Source organism: Tupaia chinensis, unplaced genomic scaffold (genome assembly GCF_000334495.1).
Source record: "Tupaia chinensis unplaced genomic scaffold, TupChi_1.0 Scaffold148723_1, whole genome shotgun sequence".
In the NCBI taxonomy this organism is placed as follows: Eukaryota; Metazoa; Chordata; class Mammalia; order Scandentia; family Tupaiidae; genus Tupaia; species Tupaia belangeri.
The window spans coordinates 650,274-660,636 of NW_006208570.1; the positions used below are offsets into that span (position 1 = coordinate 650,274).

Consider the following 10,363-nt stretch of genomic DNA (forward strand, 5'->3'; position numbering starts at 1 on the left):
ATGGCAGCATTGAGAGGACGCTGAGCTGTTGGGTATGAAGTGTAACAGAAAGTGTAACTTTACCAACTGAAACTGCTGCTTCAAGTTCATATCAGGCAAGGAAGAAACCTTATAACAACCAACAAGACCAAAGAAGAGTACACTTAAGTTGAAGACACAACACTTGATCTGAAACAAGAAGTTTGTGCCTACTCAACAGCTTTGAAAGAGCACTTCCCAATCCTGCTAGTAGTAGTTTTGTTTTCTTCCATGCTGTACTGTGAGATTTCCCGGTGCAGCAGCAGCTGTGGTCTTTATTAGCTTGGTAGATCATTTTATCTCTCTCTCTCTCTCTTTTTTTTTTAATTCTAGCAACTTTCATTCTTTGAAATGTGTGCTGAAAGAGAAGAATCAGCAAATACTACTGAAAATGCAATATTTGATTATCACTGGGAGATGAGCTTTGATCCAAACCTTCTCCATAACAATGGACACAACAGGTACCCAAATGGTACTTCAGCAGCACTGCGTAGAATTGGGATTATTGAAAAACTATTAACCTCTTACAGATTTATTCAGTGTTCAGAGTGTCAAGCTAGACTTTTCTTCCACTGTTCATATTACAATGGCAACCTACAAGACTTAAAAGTAGGAGATGATGTTGAATTTGAAGTATCATCTGACCGGTGGACTGGGAAAACAATTGCTATTAAACTTGTGAAGATAAAACCAGAAATCCTCCATGAAGAAAGAATAAATGGACAAGAAGTGTTTTATCTGACTTATATCTCTGAAGAAGTCGAAGGGAACGTTCGGCTGGCAACAGGAGATAAAATAAACTTTGTAATTGATAACAATAAGCATGCTGGTGCTGTAAGTGCTTGGAAAATTATGCTGCTGAAAAAGAAACAAGCCCACTCTTAAGGAGTAGTTTGTGCCACGAAGGAGGTGTTTGGTTTTATTCAAAGGGGTGATGTGTAAAAGAAATATTCTTTCACTATAGTGAATTTAAGGGTGACCTAGAAGCCTTACAGCCCGGAGATGATGTGGAATTCATAATCAAGGACAGAAATGGTAAAGAAGTTGCAACAGATGTCAGACTATTGCCTCAAGGAACAATCATTTTTGAAGATATCAGCACTGAACGTTTTGAAGGAACTGTTACCAAAGTTATCCCAAAAGTACCCAGTAAAAATCAGAATGACTCATTGCTGGGATGCATCAAAGTTGACTTTGTGATTCTTAAAGAACTTCCCTTTGAAAACGAAGCCACAAAATCCAAGGTGACCCTACTAGAAGTTGACCATGTTAGGTTTAATATTTCGACAGATCAATGTGACAAATTAGAACCAGCAAGCAACATAGAAGGTCTAATAAATACATTTCACTTCACTAATGAAGCCAGAGAAATGGGCATGATTGCTGACATGAGAGACAGTTTTGGTTTCATCAAGTGTGTGGATCCTGATGCTCGTATGTTCTTCCACTTCAGTGAAATTCTGGATGGGAACCAGCTTCACATTGCAGATGAAGTAGAGTTTACTGTGGTTCCTGATATGCCCTCTGCCCCCACAAATCATGCAGTTAGGATTAAAAAACTTCCCAAGGACACGGTTTCATTCCATTCTCATTCAGATCATCATTTTCTGGGCATTGTAGAAAAAGAAGCCACTTTTTTTCAATCCTAAAACCACTAGCCCAAATAAAGGCAAAGAGAAGGAGGCTGAAGATGGCATTATTGCTTGTGATGATTGTGAGGTGAAACTGACTATCGCTTTTCAAGCCACGGATGTGGAGGGAGCAACTCCCCCTCAAATAGGAGATAAGATTTAACTCAGTATTAGTAATACTGTATTAGTAAACAGGCCTGGACAGCAGATTGCAACTTGTGTGTGACTTTTAGGTAATAATTGCAGTTCTAAGAGGCTCTTGGGTTATGTGGCAACTCTGAAAGATAATTTTGGGTTTATTGAAACAGCCAATCATGATAAGAAAATCTTTATCCATTACAGTGAGTTCTCTGGTGATGCTGATAGCCTGGAACTGGGGGACATGGTCAAGTACATCTTGTCCAAAGGCAAGGGCAACAAAGTCAGTGCAGAAAAAGTGAACAAAACACACTCAGTGATTGGCATTACTGAGGAAGCTGATCCCACCATCTACTCTGGTAAAGTCATTTGCCACTGAGAAGTGTTGATCCCATACAGACTGAGTACCAAGGAATGATTGAGATTATGGAGGAGGGGGATATGAAAGATGAGGTCTACCCATTCAGCCTAGTTGGGATGGCCAACAAAGAGGATTGCCTGCAGAGAGGGGAGAGTGTCAAGTTCCAGCTGTGTGTCCTAGGCCAGAATGCACAGACTATGGTCTATAACATCACACTCCTGCATCAGGCCACACTGAAGTGTGTGACAGATCAGTTTGGCTTCATTAACTATGAAGTAGGAGATAGCAAGAAGCTCTTTTTCCTTGTGAAGGAAGTTCAGGATGGCATTGAGCTACAGGCAGGAGATGAGGTAGAATTCTCAGTGATTCTTAATCAGCGCGCTGGCAAATGCAGCACCTGTAATGCTTGGCGAGTTTGCAAGGGCCCCAAGGCTGTTGCAGCACCTTGATCTGATCGGTTGGTCAATCGCTTGAAGAACATCATCCTGGATGATGCCTAATGATTCTTCGTCAGCCAAGGGGACTAGAAAACTCAATGGGCTTTGGTGCAGAAAGAATGATCCATCAAGATGGTGTCATTGACTAAGCAATCCACAAAGCACATCATTAATCCATTATGATCAAGTTGGGGGGATTCTGTTGGAGGGTTCTGAATATCTCCCTCTTCACCCCTCCCAAAATCTGGAATACTTATTTTATTGAACTATTACAGCAATTTTAACACCTTCTTCAAGTTATGTTTAAAAAATAAATAAATTTAAGGAAAAAAAAATTGGTGACTTGTTTGCCAAGATTTCCTGGTTTTGTCCCCTCCTCCACTTCTACCTGCACCTCCTTGTCTTCATCGCCACCATTCCTGACATATTCAAAAGTGATCCAGCTTCTAGTAGTTTCTTTTCAATGTCTAGTTCTGTATGGAAAGGAAGCTCTGAGGGATCAATTTTGAGAGTTCATAGTAGCCAGACTGGTCCAACCTGGAGACCCCTGTCTTCCCCTGCTATTTATATGAGCAGGTTCTTTCCCAGGTTCATCAGCTGTTTTCACATTAGTCTTTTTGAGAGTTCCTGTGAATTCCTACTGACTATTGTGGGTTTTTCCTCATCCCATTGCATCATTCTGCTTTTACCTGAATAAGTGTGACAGTACGCCAGTGTTGAGGCTACTGTTGGTTTGTCTCTGCTTGCATCAATTAAGGATTTGTAGAGATATTTTATTATCTATATGTTTTGTTATGAATGGTGTCCATGAGTTTTAGAGGTTGATATCAATTTTTATGTGGGGATTCTGAAAGTGTAACAACTATGCTGGTGCTACCATGGTATTTCCAGAATGCCTTGGGATACCTTTTTAATGGCACTGCTATTAAAGCCTTATAGAACAGTGATCTGCAGAGCCTTGGTCTGAGAAACAGTATCCTAGCTTTATAGGAGTGTTACTACTGGCTTAAGAATAGTCTACTCAGTGCTTAAAACAAAAATGCTATCTTTCAATTTGATTAAAATCTGCAAGTCAATTATAATGGTAATTATGACCTCGTCAAATTATAAATGACTTTTCCATTTATATAATTCTCATCCAATCAGTATCTTAGGTAACCCTACTAGCAGTCCTGTAAAATGGGTAGAATGATTAATAATGCTCATTTTAGAGGAGAGATTTTGGAAACTGAAAGGTTGATAACCTCTCTGAGAGTCACACAGCTGGTGGTATGGCTAAGGGCTTCCCTGCCTGTCCAGTGTCACAGCCATGCTGCCGTTATCAGCCCAACTGAACAAACATGATAAGCTTTTCTTTCATGGGCATGAATGCATCTGTGTGAAAAAGGGATTTTTAATTTTTTACATGCCTCTGAGAGAAAGGGATAGAAACTTCTCAGCAGAGATATTTTTGGAGGAGACACTAGGAGACACTATCACCTTTTAGATACACAGGCTTTTTTCTTAAACCAAATGCTATATGCAAGGATGTGTGCTAGGATGTTTCCTATGTGCCTTAGGGGCTCCTTTGGTTTAGACTTAAGCAGAGCTAAGTAGTTAGATCAGGTTCTCGGTTTTCTTGAATCTGAATCTGAGCAGAGGCTAGAGGTACCACCTTGCACATGGAAGAAATCCCATGCCCTGTATACCACTCTAGTATCATGGCATAAGAGAAAGAGAGAGGATCCCCAAAACAGACAAATACAAGATTTTTTTCAGGAGAGATTTTTGCTATAGGGCATGTACCTTTGCCAGAGAGACAGAGAGATGGAAAGTGAGAAATCAGCCCCTAGGGCGGATGACCATGCCACAATTCCTTCTCCTCCATTCTCTTGGAATTTAGGCATGCATGTACACATGCCTAGTATGAGTTTCAAGCTGCTGGTTCTGGGACTTGAACCATAGTGGACTATGTGGGAGTTCAGCGTCTTAACCATTATGCCACCTGCTGGCTCCAAATATGAGATTTTAAAGAGAGTGTACCACATGCACCATGAGATGTAAACATTCTTTCCAGTAGTGCTGGAAGTCTCTCCACTCCACCCTGCCCTCTATTCTCAACCCTCAGGTCTTGAGCCACACTCAAATTTCTCCTTGAACTTGGGATGAAGGAGGGAAGTGGAAGAAGAGGAGTGGATAAAGGGATGTTTAAAGTTGATACTAGACAAAAGAGTCAGACTAATTAGAAAATAATTTAGTAGCAGGGCGAGCCTGTCCCTTGTCTCTCAGAGGTCCATGCTTCCTTCTCCAAGCAAATTCCCTCCCTTCAGGCTTTCTAGTAACTTTCTGGTATTTGGGCTTTCCTGCTGCTCTGAGCTCTGAGCATTGTGAATCCCCCTTTTAACTCTGTACACCTATTCATCATCAGTCTCCTTTCAGCAATGATTAGACACATACTCATGTTTCTGTCAAAGAAATGCAAAGTTACTTCTTTTCTTGGTATTTCTAATGAAAGTGTTAGCTGCTTGAAGCAAAGGCTGATTGGTACTTCCTCTTTACTGCCCTCAGGGCCTAGTACAGTGCATTCCACATATTATTAGTAACTAATAATGTAAGTGATGTAGATTGATGAGATTTGCAGGTACATACTCATCCTTTTCTAGACAAAAAGGGAGAAGAAATATTTTTCTCTGAAATTTTACCTGTAGGACTCAATAGTGATCATGTTCTAAAAAGAGAGACATTTTTGAAGGAAAAAGCAAAGTACCGTTTGATTAAAAAAAAAAAAAAGAAAAAAGAGAGATGGTAGTGTGGACATTAAAGAACATAAGAATCCAGGCAGACTGATAGACTGTGTAAGAGTCAGGCCCTAGGATTTAATATCCTTCCTAGAGCAGGGATCAGCAAGCTGGAGTGTATGGACCAGTCTCTAGTTTATTTGTTTTTGTAACTGTCAGAGGACATGTGTGTATGTCAGAAAGAGACAGAGAAGCAGAGAATAGAGGGAGAGGGCGAAGGAAAACTCACCCCTCATGGGACATGGTCATGCTCCAATGCCTTCTCTGCCATTTCCCCAACCTGTCAGAATTTGGGGCACACACACAAGTTTGGCATTTTTCAAGATACTAGGACTGAGATTTGAACCACAGTTGGCTATGAGGAATCCATTGTCCCTTAACCACTGGACTATGGTGCTATGCCTAGTTTTTATAAGTAAAGTTTTATTAAAATGCAGATCTGTGTATTTATTTATAATAGTTTATGTATATTTGTTTGTTTGTTTTCCCATGCTACCATGGCAGGATCAGATGTTTGCCACAGAGACCTCATGGCCAGCAAAGCCAAAACATTAACCATCTGGCTCTTTACAGACAAAGCTTCCTGGTTCCTGCCCTCGAGCAAGGACATTTGCCTTGTAATAATGCCGGAGGGAGTTGTCACTGTCCGAGGTTTACTTCTTTTCTCTCCCAACTGCCTACTTACAATGCCAAGAGAAGGTTACAACAACACTTCATTGGCCATAGCACTCTCACTTGTCTCCTGGAAAATCAGGTGTTACGAAAGAGAAGGAAGAGGGGAAGTGTGTGGCAGAGCCTCCGACTCCTTGACGGATCGCATCCACTATTGGCCCTGGTTCTCCGGCAAGTGGAATGTGAGGGCGATGCTAGAATATTATATTAAATATATCTTCCTTTTCTGAGGAAACAGCTTTTTAGGTATATCACTGCTCATACTCATTGTACATATATCTCATTAAAGGTTATATTGCTCTAAAATGAGCTTCTGGTTGAGATAATGGTATTGGATCAAGATTTAGTTTATATTGAAATGCATTGATTGGGATATCATAGTATGAGGAAGCAAGGAAAAGGCCAAATGTGCTTACATTAGATATAATTTAGTTAAAATGGAAAGTTCAGGCATTTCTGGCATATAGAGAACATTTATAGCATTTTCGCTTTCACATTCATCTTTTAAAGTTCCCAGTTACAACATTTTCTTTTCTTGGCCCCTTAAAAATAATGAATAATTCTGCTCTGTACCATAGCTTGAGATATTTTGGTCTATGTTAATTCAGAAGATAAAATTTCTTTTGAAAATGCTCACTTTCGTCAGCATATTAGAAATGAAATTCTTCTAGCTAGAATTTGAAAATTACCAGTTTCATTGGGCTCATGTCATTAAACTGTTTTGAGAACCTTATTCAGGGGTCTGCAGGACGTAGCCATCCATTCAAAATATCAACCCCAAAGTGGAGTTCTGAGATAATGCGTTGCTCCTTCTCTTCCATACATTTTTTTTTTTGGTTGTTGTTATGGTTTACTTATTTATTAAGAGAAGAGAAAGAGAGAGAGAGAGAGAGACTCAATGGGGACTCTACACCATGATCCACCCCAAGTCTACTGGCCAGACCACAGAAACATGTGCATGTGCTCTACGAGGTCCCTGATCTTGAACTCAGGACTTTCCCCATGTGGATCCAGTGACATTACTGCTGCACCAATACCTGGTCTCCTGCTCCATACTTCTTCATTGGCATAAAACTGTGCTTTAGAAAGCACTAGAAGTTAGTTAGCTTGTAGAAAAGCCATACTCACCCTCCATCTTGGGAAGATTACATTTCTGGGGACGTCTAAAAGATCTATTTTGGTATCTGTTATCCATAAAATATTTATTTTTTTCTACATCCAGAACTTGGTGGAATATTTTTGTATTTGCTTAATGATAGGAGTAGTCATTGCTCTGACCACTATAATGTGAGAGGAAGTTTTGGGTGCCACTTTTGGTTGTAAACTTTAAATCCTCTCTATCACACCCTGTTTTATCAGCCTTCGCAAACAACAACCTCTCATATGGTGTGGGCTCTCCACATCTGGGTTCCAGAGTGGGATGATATGCACTGAGCCTTCTGGCCAGCTGTGTATGATATGTGGTTAGAGCAAGAAATACACCTTTGCATTGTAAGCCACTGGGATATAAAGTTTCTTTTGTTAGTGCAGCATAACCTGGTCCTTCCTGAGTGATGCAGCATTTTTGGAATGGCTTTATTATCATTATTGTTAATAATAATAATATTCATTCTCCATAGTAAGAGTAGGCTCAATAGAGAAACAATCAATTATTTTCCAAAGAGACTCATATGACCACGTGGCCTGACATTTTAGTCCATGGTTTTATATTAATATGCCTCTGGGATACAATATCCACTCTGTACTGTCTGCTCTCTTTGTGCTGTTATTGTTTTTCCCTATTTATTTTATTTCAAAGGAAGAAAGCATTTGAGGGAATACTTTAGAAACTGAATGTGTTAAAGGCAGTCCAGCTCTCAATCAGCATTCCTTGGAGAAAGCAACCCTAAGAAGGAATTGAATGGTATTAGGCCTGGGGGAAATGCAGCCAGGGAGTAACAAGCTATTAGCAAATTGGGTTGCTCTCAGCGTAACATAACATAACAGGATAATATAAATATGGATTAGTGCTCCATCCAAGTTTTTATTGCAAGAGGAACAGTTGATAGGAGTGGGGGAGTAGCTAAGACAAAGATTTAGCCAGAAAAACACATTTTTGTGTATGTCAGACCACTTAATCCATTTTTGGACTCATTTGTAAGCCTAGGAATTATAATTGTTAACAGTTTGTCACCTCTTTCAACTTGGGGAGATGAGGGCTCTTTCCACACTCTTGAAAATCGGGTCCTTGAACGGTTTCAGTTGCAGCAGCCTCAGAGACGTCTTTCTTTTCTCTTCCGTTTGGTGGGCAGAAATATTTTCTGCAGGTCTTCTGTTAGGATTAGGTGCTTCAGACCTTTGAGACAGCAGCTGTTTAAGGAAAAAAGCCACTTAAACTAGTCAATGTAGGTTTGTGTCTGAGAAGAACAAAGCGCTGTTCTCTGCCTATTGTTCCATCCATAGCCACATGCACAGATTAAGAGCAATAAGAAAATATTGCTGCATTATCCCCAAAGCTTAGGTCTCTGATAAGATAAAAGCTTTTTTCCCAGAGGGGTTGGTTAGTATACAGGGGTAGGAGAATGGAAAGGAAGGAGACACATTAACCCCACAGTCATGATAGAAACGGCCCCTTCCGTTATGAAGAAAATGCATGTGTTAAACATGTGTGACTAGCAAAATCATAAGAAATCAGTTACCTCCGCACTCTACTTATCTTAGTTTATAGGACTAGTAAGTGGCTAGAATGCTGCAGACTGCTCCAGTGGTAAGTGGCCCAGAAAAGACAGACTGTGAGTTAAATACAGAAAAAAATTAGAGCAAGAGAGGTTACTGGGTTAATGGGTCAGTGGAAACTCGTAATGTATCCCAAATCTATTGTGTCCCTTTGAGATCCATACAATAGTTTCTTCTTATCATGTCCTTAGATGAAGCTATTACTTCTGGCTTATTTTTCTTTATTATATGCTTCAGTGTGAGAATATATGTAACATACATGTAAGTAATGAAACAATAATACAGTGAACACCTGGGAACTCATTGCCCAATTTCAGAACCGCAAACATCATTGCAATTGCCTATGAAATCCTCCCATATCCTACACTCCTTCCACCTTCCAGGCTAGGATGAACTTTGTGGCTAACATTGCTTCTTTACTAAAAGTCATTTAAACACACACACACACACACACCCCTTGAGTTGTTTGGTTTGATTATTTTTAACTTTATAAAAATGGTATACCTTTCATCATCTGCTGAAATGTGCTATTTTTTAAAACAAAAGAATTATTTATTTTTTTATTATATTATTTTAAAAAATGTGTTATAAGGCACATGTGGTTACTAGAGAGAGACAGAGACAGAGATGGAGAGAGGGGATGTGAGAAAGCAAGCCTCCAGACCCAGGGCTTGAACCACAGTCAAACATGTGGGAGTCCAGCACCTTAGCCACCATGCCACCTGCTGGCTTGAGACTTGCTATTTTTACTCAATGTTCTGCTTCTAAGATTCAGTTTTTTTGTTTGTGAAGTTATTGCCCATTTGTTTTTTCTGCTCAATAATTTTCCATTTTATGATAGACTACAATTCGTTCACCCATTCTCCTGTCGATGGGCATTTGAATTGTTCCCTAGGTTTTGCTGCCATGAAATCTGCTATGAATACTCTTGTTTATGTTTCCTGGAATGTATAGGCCTAAGTTCCCCTGGAGTATTCCCCTGGGTTGTAGTGTGCATAAATATTCTACTTTACAACATAATGTCACATTTTTTTTCTGAAGTGGTTGTACACTGATTGTATACTGATACATACATATACACACACAGAAACACACACACATATACATACACACATTACAACAAATATATATATATATATATATATATTTGTAGAAAAAGTCATGATGTGGTCTTCAGGATGTATAGAAACACAGAAAAATATGTTATGACTTTTCCAATAACATAACATAACACACACACACACACACACACACACACACACACACGAATGTCTTTTCTGGCGTGTGTGTGTGTATAATTCTATATAATTCCATTAATATTGGGTTGTCAGAAAAGTCATGATGCATTTTAGCATAGAAAAACAGAAAATACATCATGACTTTTCTGACACACCGATAGTTCCATAAATCTACATCTCCCAAACTTTGATGTCATGTCTTAAAATTTATGCCAATCTCGTGTGTAGATTGTATCTCATTGAGATCCTGGCCTGCATCTCCATGATTGCTCATGAGTTCGAGCATTTTTACAAATCTTTATTAACAATTTTTGTAACTTTCTATCTTTTTCAAACTAGCAAGGTAACTGTCTATTCAGTTCTCAACAAGAGAAAG

The 10,363-nt window shown here is 39.4% G+C and overlaps 1 pseudogene; it reads left to right on the forward strand.

Moving 5' to 3' along the window:
- The first annotated feature begins 353 nt into the window (after nucleotides 1-353).
- LOC102493018 (cold shock domain-containing protein E1 pseudogene) lies at nucleotides 354-2,734 on the forward strand (annotated as a pseudogene).
- Nucleotides 2,735-10,363: the final 7,629 nt, after the last annotated feature.